Source organism: Abramis brama, assembly GCF_963993115.1.
Source record: "Abramis brama genome assembly, chromosome: 4".
In the NCBI taxonomy this organism is placed as follows: Eukaryota; Metazoa; Chordata; class Actinopteri; order Cypriniformes; family Leuciscidae; genus Abramis; species Abramis brama.
Genome location: NC_139966.1, coordinates 12746017 through 12764980, shown reverse-complemented (window position 1 = coordinate 12764980; position 18964 = coordinate 12746017). Strand labels below are relative to the sequence as shown.

General features: G+C 42.0%; 1 pseudogene across 1 annotated transcript; it reads right to left on the bottom strand.

Annotated features, from left to right (window-relative positions):
- Positions 1-16173: 16173 nt before the first annotated feature.
- On the bottom strand, positions 16174-18237 carry LOC311081400 (annotated as a pseudogene). Its single transcript has 6 exons — positions 18222-18237; positions 17944-18128; positions 17579-17732; positions 16922-17385; positions 16579-16787; positions 16174-16380 (listed from the first exon to the last, which is right to left on the bottom strand). The product of its transcript is annotated as an uncharacterized misc_RNA (transcript).
- Between the last annotated feature and the right edge of the window lie 727 nt (positions 18238-18964).

Sequence of the window (18964 nt, the reverse complement as noted above, 5' to 3'; positions counted from 1 at the left end):
AGAAAGGCAGCTGTTCTGTTTGAGGTCTCTGTGAAAGTTTTAAAGCAGTCTTTTAGTGCCGCTTTCAGAGCGCTCACGTCCATAACCGTAAACTGACACGTTGTTTTTTCCCTCATAAATGCGAACACGAAAATTAAAATAAAATTAATATTATAATGTTTTTTTGTTGTGTCAGACAATGATTACCAATTTTTTCTCTCATATTGCTCCTCATAACCACTGAAAACGGTCAACGGAAGTTAAAAGTGGTGGGTACAAAATGACTCATGACGAAATCTGGTGGGTACACGTACACTGTCTGTATGTATCTCTTTAGAATATTGCTACTTTTAGAAAAAAATGACATAATTATGAATCAAATTATTATGAACAAATAATGAAACTGTGTCAAAATTCGACAACACAAAGAATGATCAAAAAGCGATATAACGCACATCTCAGGTTAAATTAATTATATAAAAAACAGGGAACATTTTGTAAAAGCAAAACTGATCAAAATGCGTAATTAAAATAATTGTATTATGTGTTACCAAATATTTAATACCACTTCCCCATAATGTTATAATTATTTTTTTAAACAACATCTGTCAAACTGTCAATCAGATACCTCTTATCTGGTCTTTTTTTTATTTTTATTTTAGAAGTCATAACTGTTGATCACCCTTTGTATGGAATTTGTGAATATGAATATTTAGAAGATTTACAAACTGTCGGCAAGACCGCAAACCAACCCCGGACATTCTGAGACTAACGTGGAAAAATCTTTATGCTTAATGCATTAAGACAGTTCAATTAAAATATTTATTAATAATGTAATGGCAAATCAGATGCGCCCAAAATATAAATGCTACGCGTTGTGCTGCAACATTACCTCACAAGAAATATCTGCCCAAGAACAATCACACAAGAAATATCTGCACGAATTAAGAATCTGGGTAAGTCGCATTATTTAAGCCTTTCATAATGTTAGGATGATTTTGTGTAGCCTATATATATTAAAAAAATACTGCTGGGTTTTTACAGGCAGAGTCACGTGTATTATGCTCACACTAAATACTCTGTTGCACTTATATAAATGCGCATTGCATGCACAATCATCTTAATAGTTGTACAAAAAAGTTATGCGCTGGCAAGAACGTCACTATGCTTTTTTAATAAAAGCAATGTTAAATATTCTGCATGCACTCATCTCCTGGAAACCACAGCAATGACAAAGCATATAAAAATTCGTAAACGTTGTCCAATACCCCTTCTTGTCTTAAGACAATTTTGACGAACCTTTTGCATTTACAAATATTTTCAAATGTCTGTATAATACAGTAGCCTACTGTAAATATTTGTGTCTATTACTATTTATAATTTATATTTTATCGTGGATGTTTTCTCACAATCATGACGTAATGTGAAGTAAACTAAAAAATCTAATGTAAAGTTGTTTTTTATGCGCCACCTGGTGGATATTCTGTGAAGCGAAACACATTGAGGGATTTAGGCCCCCCCGAAAGCACTTGCAGAATTCTGCGAGACTATGCGAGACGAATTGCCGAATGCCGCGGGAGAAAACGCGCGTTTCTAAAGGCCACATCTGTATAAGGAAGTATGCTGGCAACATGCAGATATGTTTTTCGCTTCAGAGCCAAGAGTTCTCTTCACTCCTACAAGCCATTCTGAATCATCCTCAGTCTACGAGACGAGTGGCTCTACAGTGTGTTGGTGTGACGACGCGTTCCAGCGAGATCGCATTGCCTGCTGCTGATCTGTGCAGTGATCTGCCGACAGTGTGTGTGTTTCTCCCTGGGCGCTTCAGCACTCTGCTGAGCTTTTCCTCTCTCTAAAAGAGCTGCAGGCAGCACGTCTTTTTCAAGACAGTTCGCCCGTGTATTTTCTGGATCTGGGTGCGTGATCCATCTGCCTAACGGTGCCTAACACTGCCACACCCGAATTTATCTCTTCCTCGAAAGGGGTTACTTTGGCTGGTGGCCAGGGGGATCTGAGGGTTACGGTGTGGCATATAACCGATGAGTCATTCCTCAGGCCACACCCCCCTCCACATTGCAAACCGTGGGGCTTCTGAGTGTGGATGGTTCCTCTCGGGGACCCAGATTTTCATTCGGGGCTCCAGCAGATGATGTAATGTCACTCACAGCAACACTCTGGAAATGAGGATTTGACTGTGTTGCCTCCCTCGGGAGTACCAGCATTAGTCGAGTCAGATCCAGAGCTGATGGCTACGGCTTTCCTGGGCAGCTGAAATGTCGGTTGGAGTGGCGCCGCCCTCACCCGAGCGCTGTAGGCTGGACGATTGGTTCCTGGGCACGGCGCGTGCTGCACTACCAGCACTCGTTCCCAGTGCCTTTCTTTCCGGATGTGCACCAGGACCGCCTACAGGTTGCGAGAGTTCCCGTTCCCGTGTCCTCCGCCTTCACTGCACTCGTTGTCGCGGCGATCATGGTCTGTATGTTCTCTGCCACTATTGTGGCACAGGTATGCAGTGCTGTGTGTCGTCTTTGGCTTCGAGGCAGTGCTGACCCGGGAGTACTGTCAAACCTGGCCGCCGGTGAATGCTGGTCCTTTCCTGGCCAACACTGACAGAACGCAGAAACTCGACCACGCCCCACGCAGGGAAGCTATGCCTCCCATGTCCGGGCTGGTCGATCCGCCACACACACTACTGACCTTGCTCTACGGGCGACTTAGTACCTGCGTGATCCCTAGGCCAGGTGATGTCCACAAGTGTGGTCCAGGAATGGGCTTAGTCAGGTTGATGTGAGGGTGTCTGGGAACTTGTTTTCTCAGCTTCCCCATGTCCCAGGCTGGGCTCTCCGGCGGTGTGGTTGAGGACTGCGCCCAACAGTCTTCGACCCCCCAGAAGCAGACTGAGGCCTTCTGCACCTATAGTCATCCGTACGGATTTATCATCACTGCATTGGTTACCTATAAAGTTCCGTATTAATTACAAGGTATTGCTACTGACTTATAAAGCCCTAAACGGCCCTAAACGGCTTAGTTCCAGTCTATTTAACAGATCTTCTATCGCCCTATAATCCATCGCGCTCTTTAAGATCACTAAATTCGAGGCTTTTGGTCATACCTAGGATATCCAGAACCACCAAAGGAGGGAGAGCATTTTCACATTTAGCCCCAAAACTCTGGAATAGTCTTCCTGATACTGTTCGTTGCTCAGACTCGCTCTCCCAGTTTAAAACTAGATTAAAGTCGCATCTCTTCAGCCAGGCATTCATATAATATTTTTAATCTTACAGTTCAAACTACAATCCGGCCTCTAGTTCATAAATGCCAGAGGAGAACTGGCCCCCGACTGAGCCTGGGTTCTCCCAAGGTTTTTTTTTTCTCCATTGGGTCACCTGATGGAGTTTTAGGACACCATTAGGTCACTTGATGGAGTTTTTCGGTTCCTTGCCACTGTTGCCTTTGGCTTGCTCAGTTGGGGATATTTTGGGGATATTTAATTTGATTTTATCAATCAATAAATTCCACTAGAAACAAACCTTGTTGTATTATTTTAATTTAATACTGTGAAGCTGCTTTGATACAATCTGTATTGTGAAAAGCGCTATACAAATATACTTGACTTGACTTGACTTGACTTGACGGGCGGTTTCCTTAGTCTGCTTTCTGCCGAGGATGCCTTCCTGCATCTTAACTGGCCAAACGCCAGGCTAAGCAGCACTCCTGAGATGGGCAGCTTGAAGTTAGGGCTCAGTTCTTCTCAGGAGCTGGTAGCAGGACCACTTCTTCCCCCGGTGGAGAATCTTTTTTGTAAGAACTGATGCCCCTTCCTCCAAGCCCCAAGAGGTCGTGGATGGCAGTGTGTGATGCTCTGTCTTGCCACTCTCATCCCCCTTTGTCGCCAGAACCCTGTCAGAGCAGGCCCCCGTGGAACACTGGTCCTTCCCTGGCCTCCTCTGTCAGGATGCGGCAATGACCGTGCCCCCACACCGGGTCGCTACGCCACCCACGTCCGGGCCGGTCATTCCGCTTTGCTGCCCCGTCGAGGGTACGTCTGTGGTTCCCATGACCCTGCTGTTTAATTTTTTTTGGGAGCCTGGCTACAGCTTCCCAACCTGTCCCGCTGGGTCGAGAGAACCATCAGGCTTGGCTATGCGATTCAGTTCGCTTCCGGGGAGTCCGTTACACTATGGTGGGTGGCAATGCCCCTGTCATGCGTACAGGTGAAAGGTGCGGTTGAAATTGTCCCTCCAGCCGAAATGAAGTCTGGGTTCTACAGCCCCTAGTTCATTGTACCAAAGAAAACCTATGGCTTACGGCCAATCCTGGACCTGTGCATCTTAACCCTCTGGGGTCTGAGCTGTTTTCTGGGCCCTGGAGGTGTTCTGACATGCTCTGACATTTGTGGTTATTTCTGTTACTTGTGACATTTTCATGGCTAAAGTCTAATTACACTGTATTCAGCACAAACTCTGCTACAATAATATATCAGCAGCATGTATGTAAAAGTTTGTAGTTTTGAGATAATGACATTTATGCGTGGTTTGTGAAAATACAAAAAAAAATCTCACTGAAATAAGGCCATGAAACCTATACTGATTATTTCTTCACAAGACTTTTGAAAATTGTATGACGTAGCCTAGAATATATTTTTTCCAAAACTATGTGAAAATCACCCTGACTGCTCATTCAGATAAGACAATATATTGATTTCAATTTTGTACGACGTGTGTGATAAAGCTTTATGCGGGAGGTCATTAATATGTAAGCTTTTCACACCTGAGAAAGACAAAGACCCTCCCCTAACGGCCCTATTAGGAGCTATCAGGCCCTGTCATTCTGAGCAACCTTGCACAAAGAATGAGGAGATTTAAAAAAGAATGGCTTTTTGATGGTTTGGATTTATTTACAACACAACATAATCCAAAGATACACAACAAATGCCAAAAAAGCACTTATTGAAAACAATGATCCAAAGACAGAGACCTTTCTGCCATTCCTAAAAACATTGTACATACCTTTCATTTCCAAGGTGTTTGATTTTCACTTTACCATGTTCATGTACAGAGACTCATGTGAATGTTGAAGTCAGCAGGACTCATCAGTGTGGCATCTGAAAAAAAAAAAAAAAGTGAACATACTGATATCAAGAGAAAGGCCTGCACGATTTTGGGAATACATTTTAGATTTTTCTGGTTAAAATTGCTTTTTAAAATTCACAGAATACACACACACACACACAAATGTTTTCAACAATATATAATATAATGAACACCAGGTTTGTTGTGCCTTGTAGGCATAGGCTATGCGCAGTGCTGCATAAAATAATAATATCAATAACCTATAGCAGCCTATAAATCTTCCAAAAGATTTCAGTAACAAACTAAGCTAGAGAAAAATATATTGATTATCATGTTACTTCAAATGTTTCCATTCGTTATGATGATATGAATGAGATAATAGTAAAAACATGAAGCTGTTTGGTGCGTTTTGCTTTTCAAACGCGATCGCGATCCAAAATATCAAACATTCAAACGCGATCGCGCTCAAATATAAAACATTATGGTTACCATATACATATCTACGTTTGAGCAGATATCCACAAACACAGTAACAGTAAACACGGGTCTAAATATTATAATATTCACCATATATCTAGCAACAGTTCAACTGCAATGTGAAATTTATGCAACAATAACAAACTAATATGTAAGAATTTCTTACCTTACATCTTTCTTGTCTTCAAATCGCGTTCTTCTTCTTCTGAGGTGAAGCCAATGTAAGCTCACGGCACGTCTTTCAAACTCGACGAAAAGCAGAGACTTGTGAAGATTGTTGGTGCTTTGTTTTTGAAGTAATGAGCGCGTTCGCGTTCCATGTGGAGATTTGCATGTGAATGTCTTTTGCGCTCGTAGGCGTGGTCAAATTAAAAAATAATTAGGAAGCGTTTGAGAAGCTGGACATCTTGTTGGTTTTATACAAATTACTTAAACATAGAATATTCGTTTTCAGTTTGAATCCGATTATTTAAAATTACACACTTAAATGTTTATAAAGGTATATGGCTCATAAATGTGTGACAAGTATTCGCTGAGTTTGGTTTCAGTTTATAGACGTGCTCAAGAAAAAAAAGTTCACCACGACGGGGAGGCAGAACGCACACCCTGTTTATTTTCTTTATTTTACAAAAGCACAATGTTTTGATTTGATTGTAAGTGGACACATACAAAAGTAGAAATATCACAGATAATTTTTTTATATTTCTTTTTTCTGTATGACCATAAATGACGGAGTAATTTAAGTTTATTGTGCTACAATGTGAAGAAAATCCAGCAAAACGCGCAGGCGCGTTTGTCGACCTCAGAGGGTTAAACCAATCCCTCCACAGGCTTCCATTCAAGATGCTCACGGCCAAACGCATTCTCGAATGTGTGCGGCCACAGGATTGGTTTGCAGCGATGTTACTTTCATATCTCCTTTCTCCTTGACACAGACCGTTCCTACGGTTTGCTTTCAAGGGGCGGGCATATCAGTATGCGGTTCTCCCATTCGGTCTAGCCCTGTCTCCTCGCGTCTTCACTAAGGTCGTTGAGGCAGCCCTTGTTCCGCTACGGCAACACGGGGTTCGCATCCTGAATTATCTCGATGACTGGCTGATCCTAGATCACTCTCGAGACCAGGTTTGCGAACACAGGGACCTAGTGCTCCGGCACCTAGCCCGTCTGGGCCTTTGGGTCAACCGGGAGAAGAGCAAACTTTGCCCCGTGCAGAGGATCTCTTTTCTCAGTATAGAAATCGACTCAGTCGCCATGTGCTCGCAGCTTATGAGCGAGCGTGCACAGTCACTGCTGACTTGCCTGAGACAGTTCAAGGGCAAGAGTGCATCATATGAGACCGCTTCAGCTCTGGCTTCGCGATCGAGTCCCAAGGTGGGCATGACAACACGACACGCTCCGAGTACCAGTTACTCCAACCTGCCGCCAAACCTTCACCACGTGGATGAACCATTAGAGTGCCATTAGAACAAGTTTCCAGGCATGCTGTTGTCTCATGCTGTTGTCTCAACAGGACCCCAGCGCCTTTGGCATATCAATTGCCTCGAGTTGCTGGCACGGACACACTGCGCACAGCTGGCCGCGGAGCCTCCGCAAGTATGCGTTTCCCCCAGTGAGCCTTCTTGCACAGACCCTGTGCAAGATCAGGGAGGACGAAGAACAGGTCATTTTGGTTGCCTGGCATTGACACAACCAGACCTGGTTCTCTGAACTAGTACTCTTCGCGGCAGCACCTCCCTGGCCAATCCCTCTGAGGAAGGAGCTCCTTTCTCAGGTACAAGGCACCCTATGGCACCCTACCACCAGCGGTGGGGGCTACCATCACTTCCGCTAGAGCATTGTCCACGAGACATGCCTACACGTTGAAATGGAACCTCTTTGTCACCTGATGCTCTTCTCGCCGAGAAGACCCCAGAAAATGCCCGATCAGTGTCGTGCTTTCCATCCTGCAAGAAAGGTTGGAGCGAAGGATGTCTCCCTCCACCCTGAAAGTGTATGTTGCCACTGTCGCCGCACATCACGATGCAGTTGAAGGTAAGTCCGTGGGAAAGCACGACCTGATCATCAGGTTCCTAAGAGGAGAGAGGAGACTGAATCCTCCTCGCCCTCCTCTCGTACCCTCTTGGCACCTCTCAGTGGTTTTAACTGCCCTGCAGAGTGTTTCCTTCGAGCCTCTGCAATCAATGGAGCTTAAGTTTCTGTCAATGAAGACAGCGCTCCTGGTTGCATTGGCCTCCATCAAGAGGGTAGGGGACCTGCAGGCATTTTCGGTTGACGAAGCGTGCCTGGAATTCAGGCCGGCCTACTCTCACATGGTCCTGAGACCCCGGCCTGGATATGTGCCCAAGGTTCCCACCACTCCCTTTCGAGACCAGGTGGTGAACCTGCAAGCGTTGCCCTTGGAGGAGGCAGACCCAGCCTTGTCACTGCTCTGTACAGTACGTGCCCTCCGTGCTTACGTAGACAGAATGCAGGGTTTCAGGACCTCAGACCAGCTCTTTGTCTGTTATGGTGGGAAGCTGAAGGGAAAGGCTCTCTCCAAGCAAAGCTTGTCTCACTGGATAGTGGACGCCATTGCTTTGGCATACCAGCAGCAAGGTCGACCGTGCCCCCTTGGTGTGAACTCCACCCAGAGTGTCGCCTCCTCTTGGGTTCTAGTGCATGGCGCTTCACTAACAGACATCTACAGAGCTACAGGCTGGGTGACACCTCACACTTTCGGCAGGTTCTATAACCACCGAGTGGAGCCAGTGTCCTCTCACGGACTGGATACGTGCGATATTCTCCTCAGGTGAGCCTCCCCGAGAGGCCCTGAGCTCCTCCAGCACTGTTGACGTCAACACCAAAGTTACGCCACCAGCAGCTTTCGCGATTGGCTAGGTGCCGCCATGTGCATGGTTCCCCCTCTGGGTGACCCCCACATGTGTATTTCCACTGTAAGCCTCCCTGAGCATGTGTCTTTCCCTTGGCAAGCCACCATGCCACGCCTGGGGTTGAAATATTCCACCTGCGGCTGGACACCCAAGTGATTCTCCATATGCAGGCCCCTCCCGGGTCATATGTGTATTCTGTAAGTCCCCACCTTTCGGGCTGGCACTGATGGCATATTTCCACTGAGATATGCTTCCCAGTGTACCTTGGTGTTCCTGTGTTAAGTAGGAGTACTTCGTCCGTGCTAGCCTCACGACAGGGAGCTCAGACTTATGCAGGGCACTGGAAGACAGCCGAGGTGGCGTGATTAGACTGGGAACCCCATTCGTCGTCACGACGTAACTCGTAGTGACCACGAAAGGGAACGTCTCGGTTACGTATGTAACCCTCGCCATTTCTTTGCCATTGGCTCATTTTATTTCCCGAAGATCAGAGGCTTTCTAAGCGAAACCCCATTTGTCGTCACAACGTAACATCTCCGTTCCCTACTCAAAGAACGTGGGTTACATAAGTAACCGAGACGTTTTTTCAAAAGTTGGTTGAACATATTTTATTCATATTTAATTTGGTAAATTTTTGTTAATTCCTTTTGTTTATTTTTCAGTTATATAGTGTGGTCACTTTAATAGAACAGATATTATTTGAATTTATTGAAAGGATAGCCCCTTGAGATGTAACATCTCATGTTCAAGGGGGTCCTAAGAATATGAGCAAAATATACAGCACAAATAATAATAATAATAATAATAATAATAATACACCAAACAAAACAACTTTACAAAAACAAAACTACAAAAAACAAAACAAAAGATATGCTCAACCTGCTTCCCGCACCAACAAATCAGTTGGGATACAGAATCTCAACATCATACATTATAAACATAGAACCAAATAGTAACAGAAAATCATCAAATTTATCTCAAGAAAAAAGAAATATAAAAAATCAAAAACAAGAACAAGTTATTTTAAGATAAGAAAACAAAGATAACCTAAAGCGATAAAGGGAGGTAATAGATTTCATAGGTAGCTGTAATTGGTTAAAAGTTGTTTTGCAGAGATCTGAGTTGCACTTTGTAAGAAGTAGTGTAGAACCAAGGGTCACAGATTGATTATAATATCACGTCGAGAGACAAATAAATTAATCTAGATTCAAGCATCCAACATTACAAAGGGTAGATACACCTAGGACAGTAGGGGGTGCTACACAACTCTTGTTCATCTTTCTCTCAATCAGGGTGGTGTTCCCACAAGTTTTAAATCTTCAATTATTATCCCCGTCTCTTAACGTTTACCGTCCTGTTGCACTCACTTACGAAGTGCTTTGAAAAATTGGTCTAAGCTTATATATGTTCCTCTCTCCCCAGTGGTCTAGACGCTTTACAGTTTGCATGTACACTCACCTAAAGGATTATTAGGAACACCATACTAATACTTTGTTTGACCCCCTTTCGCCTTCAGAACTGCCTTAATTCTACGTGGCATTGATTCAACAAGGTGCTGAAAGCATTCTTTAGAAATGTTGGCCCATATTGATAGGATAGCATCTTGCTCCCGTTCCACCACATCCCAAAGATGCTCTATTGGGTTGAGATCTGGTGACTGTGGGGGCCATTTTAGTACAGTGAACTCATTGTCATGTTCAAGAAACCAATTTGAAATGATTCGAGCTTTGTGACATGGTGCATTATCCTGCTGGAAGTAGCCATCAGAGGATGGGTACATGGTGGTCATAAAGGGATGGACATGGTCAGAAACAATGCTCAGGTAGGCCGTGGCATTTAAACGATGCCCAATTGGCACTAAGGGGCCTAAAGTGTGCCAAGAAAACATCCCCCACACCATTACACCACCACCACCAGCCTGCACAGTGGTAACAAGGCATGATGGATCCATGTTCTCATTCTGTTTACGCCAAATTCTGACTCTACCATCTGAATGTCTCAACAGAAATCGAGACTCATCAGACCAGGCAACATTTTTCCAGTCTTCAACTGTCCAATTTTGGTGAGCTCGAGCAAATTGTAGCCTCTTTTTCCTATTTGTAGTGGAGATGAGTGGTACCCGGTGGGGTCTTCTGCTGTTGTTGCCCATCTGCCTCAAGGTTGTGCGTGTTGTGGCTTCACAAATGCTTTGCTGCATACCTCGGTTGTAACGAGTGGTTATTTCAGTCAAAGTTGCTCTTCTATCATTGTTAAATACTCAGACCGGCCCGTCTGGCACCAACAACCATGCCACGCTCAAAATTGCTTAAATCACCTTTCTTTCCCATTCTGACATTCAGTTTGGAGTTCAGGAGATTGTCTTGACCAGGACCACACCCCTAAATGCATTGAAGCAACTACCATGTAATTGGTTGATTAGATCATTGCATTAATGAGAAATTGAACAGGTGTTCCTAATAATCCTTTAGGTGAGTGTAGGCCAAATAGGTCTACAGATGATGCTATTAACCACATTTTGCGCTCTGCTCTTTCACATCTGGATCAGAGAAAAGGGAATTATGTGTGGATGCTTTTCATGGATTATAGCTCTGCTTTTAACAGCGTTGTCCCCTTACACCTCTGCAAAAAGATTCAAAATCTAGGGCAGAATTCCTCTATTTGTCACTGGACCTTATTCTTTTTTTGACAGGACACCCCCAGGTGGTTAAAATGGGAAACTACACCTCCTCTACATTCACCCTCAAAGCCCCTCAGGGCTATGTCCTTAGCCCCCTGCTTTACTCCCTGTATACCAGCGACTGTATGGCTAGACACAGTTCTAACAAACTGGTGAAGTTTGTCAACGACACAGGCCTCATTAGTCAAAATGATGAGAAGCCCTAGCTTGAGGAAGTGGATGCTCTCTCCACATAGTGTCTCTCTTTGAATATGTGGAAGAAATGTTACGTTTAAGATGTGTGTGACCATCATATGACAGTAAAAGAGCACAAACCTTATTCTAATATGGAATTGTATTGGAATGGTAAAGAGTGTTGGTAGGTGACAGGAGGCCCTCTCTTCTCGTCTCTCTTCTTGTGTTCAGATGCCTGTGATCTCACACTGGATCCAAACACAGCAAACACTCGTCTTTTTCTGTCTGAGGAGAACAGGAAGGTGACATCTGTGAAACGGTATCAGTCATATCCTGATCATCCAGAGAGATTTGGTGTCAGTCATAATAGTAAGTTCACTGACTTTCGTGTCCCTTTAGGCTCCTCTAGGAGAGTAGGAGTGTATGTGGAAGTGTCGGCCGGCACTCTGTCAGAGCTCTGTCACACACACACTTACACACTTATACACATTCAATATCACATTCACTGAACCCCTCTATGCTGGATTTTGGGTTGGTTTAACCCTCTGAGGTCTGAGCTGTTTTCTGGGCCCTGGAGGTGTTCTGACATGCTCTGACATTTCTGGTTATTTCTGTTACTTGTGACATTTTCATGGCTAAAGTCTAATTACACTGTATTCAGCACAAACTCTGCTACGATAATATATCAGCAGCATGTATGTAAAAGTTTGTAGTTTTGAGATAATGACATTTATGCGTGGTTTGTGAAAATACAAAAAAAAATTCTCACTGAAATAAGGCCATGAAACCCATACTGATTATTTCTTCACAAGACTTTTGAAAATTGTATCACGTAGCCTAGAATATTTGCTCTAAAACTATGTGAAAATCACCCTGACTGCTCATTCAGATAAAATTAAAAATTTTACGACGTGTTTTGTGTGAAAAAGCTTTATGCGGAGGTCATTAATATGTATTGTTTTCACACCTGAGAAAGACAAAGACCCTCCCCTAACAGCCCTATTAGGAGCTATCAGGCCCTGTCATTCTGAGCAACCTTGCACAATACTGTAAATGAGGAGATTTAAAAAAGAATGGCTTTTAAATTGTTTGGATTTATTTACAACACAACATAGTCCAAAGATACACACAACAAATGCCAAAAAAGCACTTATTGAAAACAATGATCCAAAGACAGAGACCTTTGTGCCATTCCTAAAAACATTGTACATACCTTTCATTTCCAAGGTGTTTGATTTTCACTTTACCATGTTCATGTTCACTGAAGTCCTCAGTGGCATCTGGGCCCTGAAAAAAAAAAGTGAACATACTGATATCAAGAGAAAGGCCTGCACGATTTTGGGAATCAATTTTAGATTTTTCTGGTTAAAATTGCTTTTTAAAATTCACAGAATACACACACACACACACAAATGTTTCCAGCAATATATAATATAATGAACACCAGGTTTGTTGTGCCTTGTAGGCATAAGCTATGTGCAGTGCTGGATAAAATAACAATAACCTGTAGCAGTATAAATCTTCCAAAAGATTTCAGTAACAACTAAGCTAGAGAACAATATATTGATTATCATGTTACTTCAAATGTTTCCATTCGTTATGATGATATGAAATGAGATAATAGTAAAAACATGAAGCCGTTTGCTTTTCAAACGCGATCGCGCTGCAAAATATGATACATTCAAACGCGATTGCGCTGCAAAATATGATACATTCAAACGCGATCGCGCTGAAAAAAACAAACAAAAAAAACACTTGTATAGGCAATAGAGTAGGATTACTTAAAATATTAAACTTTTGCAGTACAAGGTGCCTAGATTGCACACATGGTGATGGATAGGAGGAATGCCATTTTACAGTGTCGCACATGTGTTGTACCACCAAAAACTGCAGATGTTTCTCATTGCAAACTTTGTGGAATTCTCGTTTGTAACAATTGACAATGAACATCTTTTAAAAACAGCTTAATTGGAATTCGTTCTTAAACTAAAGTGCTACAGCAACACAAAGAACCAAAAAAAACATTTATTGTTTGAATTTCATGATAAAATTGACAGTTTGGAAATTGGCCAGAGCGAGAGATTTAGGCTTTTGGCCAAAAAGAGCGCACATTAGGAAGATCTTGATAGATTCTCATATGTTCACACCTCATTTCTTTACAGAGAATGATCATTTCTATTAATTTTCCACTTAATTATGTGATCTGAAGAGATCTGACATTGATTTGATAGCTTACGCTTTCAAACTATGGACTATGCAACTCTTAAAAACCTAAACTGAAAGAAAATGTGGACTGGTGATTCATCCAGATGCATCTTGGCTGGGTGCGTCACCTGATGGGCTGGTATATGACCTGCTTGAGAGACCATCATTTGGCTTGGTTGAAATAAAATGCCCAAACGCACTAAGCTACATTGACTACAGGTACCTCAGAGTTGGCATACAAAAATTGAAGGAAAGCCATCCTTATTATTGGCAAGTGCAGGGTATGGAATGGTGTGACTTTGTTTTATATGCCCATGATGACATGTTTGTGCAGCGTATTTACAGAGACACTGTCACGGACCGGGTTGGTGAAATGAGCAAGGACTCAAGTACAGAAAACAAATGGGTATTTATTAACAAAAGAAATAAAACAACACTACAAACAAAAACTCCCAGTGGGGGAAAACAGAACAGGCATCTGCGGGAACAGGAAACACAAGGGAACTTAGACAACAAACCAGCACAGGACTGCAAACACAGGGAGACTAAATAGGGTAGCAAACAAAAGAGGGTAACGAGGAAAGCAGGTGGGGCAAATTAATCAATAATCAGGTAACAAGATGGGAGGGGCTAGACAATTGACAGGAGAGCACATGGCACAAGGAAATACATGACAAGCCATGTGCTCACTACAAACCAGACTATACAAAGACACATGACAAACCGGGAATGCCAGAGCTCTGTCACCAACCCAAGATGTAACCCAAACAGAAGTGACAGAACTCTGACAGACACTTCTGTGTTAAGCTCCCTGATTTGTTTTTCTTTTATACATATCTGCCAAAATTCCTCTCTATGCACAAGTAACTGAAGAGGCGCAGTGCTGAGGAAATTAATGTATGCATGATTTTACAAATATGTCATTTTATCTTGTCAGGTCATCTGATTAAAGTATTTGTTTCACCATTCTAGATTTGTTGATCATATCATTATCTGTACATAATTTGAAATTAAATTAAGGACTCATTCTAAGGTTAAACCAAAATGATTGGTTTTAGGTGATTATACCGTAATGAAAAACATTTATAGATATTCCATTCCATTTCTGCCTGTCTAATTCTACTTTTTCAGCATTAGCAATTGCTTGCCCAGGCTTTAACTAAGGGCCTTTTTTGGTAGTTAACCAAAAGAGAGGCTACTGTGTAAAGTTGATTGATGCTTCCTGTGAGTGAAAGAGGGATTACTGTAGTAAATATATTGTGCTCCTTCACCCTTCGAATGAGTCGCTCAACATGGACTCTAAGTCTTGCAATAGACTTTGTTTTCCTGACCTCTGGCCCAGACAGTTGTGCTCTCTTTGACGGGAAGGTAGGTACGTGGACTTTGCAGGCACACAGTCTTCCACAAGGAAACCCTTATCCACCATTACAGCCATTGTTTGTCTTTAGAAGAGACACAATACCAGACTGCTTTAGTATCTCTCTATCACTGATGGCGCCTTCATAGAGAGATGACACAAAGGTTACAGCATCCCAATCAACCCTTTGAAAGTGCAGTGAGATTTGTAGATAGAGAATACCTCACTCTGAGTGAGAAAGAGTTTGGTGTTTAGCAACGCAGTTCAGTACAATCCCAAATCACTTGTGTGTCAGAGTAATACTGAAAAACATTGGGCATGTGAGCTTTGACAGTCTCCTCATCCAGCCAAATGCCCACAGCTCCAAGTACAGTGTAGACGGGTGGCCTTTACACTCTTAAGTACAATACTTATACTTATTGCAGAACTTGGTTGGTTATTAGATTGCCTAAAAATGGTAAGATTGTACATTGTAAGCCATTGTGTTGATATTTTCAACCTAAAAACTAGTGTATCTTAAAGAGGCATACTTTCATACAGAACCCATGTGAGCAGCAAAGATTTATGATCATAATTATAATTGGTAAGGACAGGCTGTTCTATACCTTTATGTGACATTTTAAGTACATTTAGTTGCAGGTTATTACATTGTGTATTACAACACTGTTAAATAAAGTGTTACCATGAAATTATTACACAGCTTTTCTATCTTAATATCCAATGACTGAGAATTATTTTAATACCAGCAAGGTTACACATGTTCAGTATGACACTATACCAGTGAATAAAAGTTGTGCTATAGTCATCCATTATTTTTCTGGTAAACTGTGTTAAAATCATCTGCTTAAGTGAGCTTATTCATTATCAGAACGAATCAAGAATATACTTTGTAATGTGACCATTTTTGTGTATCCAGTGACATTAAAAGTAGTTTGAGATGACAAAATATTTGCTGCTGAAACTTAAATCTATGACTTCACACATAAAAATAATTAAGACATGTAAGATTATTTAACACAAAAAGTCAATAATGATGTTATCAAACATTATTGATTCATTTTATCTCTTTATCCATTCACCAGGAGTTTTTTGCAAGAGCTCATAAAGAGATGAAACATATGGAGAGGAGTATATATATATATATATATATATATATAAATAAAAAGAGTGTTTTAGGCGTTAAGTAGAAGGTAATATGGAGAGGAGTATATAAAGAGTGTTTTAGGCGTTAAGTAGAAGGTAATACAGAACTCTGCAGTTTACAAGTACAGTATTTAAGAAGGCTAAACATCATCATCCCAGGTTACCAGCATCATAAGACGGAAAACAAACGCACTTGTGCGTGTCACGCTCTGTAGATCATTAAGAAATGGCAGGTGTAGCAGAGGATGTCACACTTGGTGGTGGGTCTATTTTCTCCAGTTGTTTCTTTACGCTTTTGTACGCCTTTTGCCACTCCTCCTTGGAGAGAGAGGAAGGACTAACCTCCAGAAACCTGTAGGCATCTTTGGTTTGGAGCTTAAAGATGACAGATGCTTTTTTACAGCCTTCACCAAAATTGTTCCAAGCCTGTGGAATTAAAACATTTACAAGTCACGTTAGACTTTTAGATGAATCCTTAGTAATGGCTGGACAAAATGAGGGAACCCTTAAGCCTTCCCTTCGGGTACAAATAAAGAGAAATAATAAATAAATTAAACAAAATAAATCAAACATTTTAGAATATCTTACTGAAAATTTTCTGAATCATGTAAACATCACTTTTACCTCTTTAGCTGTTTTGATTGATGCTAGAAATTCATCTTTTAGTTCGGCAAGGTCTTCAATAAGATCTTCTCCAACAAAGGTCTTCTGTTCCAGGAAGTCCAGCATTTGAGCAACACTCTCCCAGAAGTTTTTGAGCTGAATCAGAATTGCCTGAATTTGTGTCAAGCTACTCTGAACATCTTTTAGATGGATGGGGTCGGGTATGGAATCTGCAGAGGGGAAATACAGGTTTCAACAAGCCACACGTTTGCTCACTGTCTTAAACTAGACTTGAATCTTGGCACAGTCTTAAGCATGACTTGTCATATTGGTATACTATAAACATGAAAGAAAACAGACTCACTCCGCTCAAAACTGACTTTGGCAACCTTCATCTGCCCATCAATGATCTTTAGTTGGACCTGCCACTGCTTCTGTTTCAGAGCAGTCTTTTCAGCGATGAGGCGATTCAGTTCAGCTTCAAGAGCCTTCATACGTGCAACATTTCGAGGATCACGCACAGCATTATAAAAGCTTTTAACAATTAGCCCGATGAATGGAACGATTGCAGCGAAGATGCCGAGGCCTCTACTTGTTTTGGTTATGGATCTGGCAAATACTTGAATCTCTTGGATTTTGCTGTTTATCTTTTTCTCAGTTTCATCGAGCTCTTGTGTGGTTTTTTGGAGTTCAGATTTCAGATCATTCAGGGTTTTTTCAGTTTGCTTCAACTCTTGGTCTTGTTTAGTAAACTTTTTATCTGTATCTATTTTTTCCTTGACAACATCACTGGTGGACGATGCTACATCTTTGTTAAGTAAATTATACCTATACAATGTTGAAGAAATGTTGCAGTGAAATTAGCATTTTATAACAATGGGCTGGTGTACAGTAACTAGCTTAAAAGTTTAGCTTAAAACATGTTCATATTTCTGCCTGATTTTAGAAGATGCATGTAGAAGAACAATTCAACTGCTCGAGGTATTTTTGAAGTATGTTTTCACGAGGAAAATGTTCTTACTTTTCCACCATCCTGTCCACATCAGTGATAATGTCTTTGATCCAGACTCGTGCTTTCCCTAGGAATTTGACTGCCAAAACCGGCTTATTTTTATCACAGCTTCAGCCAACATGGGAAACAGCGACTGAACCAGGTTCTCACTGGTCAAAATACACTGTGAGAAGAAAGAGACATAAGATCAAGTATCTTAGACTTAAAAACAAAACAATCAGAACTCAATGCAGTTATTGCTTGTATTTGTCCTGTAAATCTGTAACAGACAGACCATATGACATTCTATTTACTACAAACCCCTTATGTTTGGTGAATTGACAAATTTCACAGAGATGAAAATACTGAAGTCAAGAGAAAGTCTGAAACAGTACTTTCAACATCGTTGCATCAGAAGATCCAAACAGAAGCTGAGTTTCCACAGCGCGACTCCTGATGATTCTCTCCAGGTTGGGGAAGTTGGCCAGGCTCAGGTAAGAGAGATGGTAGAGAAGCGCTGTCTTTTCGGCAGCAGGGAGAAGGTCTTGTACAAAGGTTGGACTCCACTGGGACACAGCCACTGGTGAAAAAAACATTGCAAATTTTAAAGGCTGAAAAGATCACATTGATGGCTGGTATTGTTTTCTGTTTGATAAAATAATGTGATACTTGCTTTTGCTATCAGCCATCCTTAGTAGGTTTACACAAAAATGTGTGTAATGAGTTCTCATACAATGTACTGAAAGTAGAACAGTTTTGTTTGGTTTAAAACATGTCTCGGAAAATACAAAATGGAAATGGAAGGATATCTAAAATTGATTTTAAAAAAGTTAAGTGAAACTGACTTACCTTTGTTTTAATAAGTGAAATGGAGAACAAAGTACCTGGTGCTTTTGTCACAGGTCGGGGTGGGCCAAGCCAGACTGCACCCACCCCTGGAGACCGGGTACCGCCTCGAGGAGCGTGTCAAGGAACCAAACAGCAGACAGAGGATAAAGGAATAACAATTTCTTTATTGAGTTAAAAGCAGATAATTTGAAAAGTCCTAATTAAAATCTTCCTTCTTGTCGCCAGAAGCAATTCGATGGGCCCCTGGACCGGAGCGAGATGGACGTTCGTGAACACCCTGCGGCTCGTCGGAGAGGAATCAAGGAGGACACACACCATCCAGGTAGGTCACTGGGTAAGTACTCTTTACAGGGCTCACAAGGACGTCTTGGCTACTCGGACCCCATTCGGACTGGAACCAGGTAAATACTCGTGGTAAGGATGGAACGAGTGCCGGAGGCTGCCCAGAGGTAAGTATCCAGAGGACGGGGATCCTCAATTCAGACGGGTCACAGGGGCGCAGGTGGCGAGCCAGGAGGGGACCGTGGACAGCAAGACGACACTTTGATTGAGGCACGTGCCGCGGCT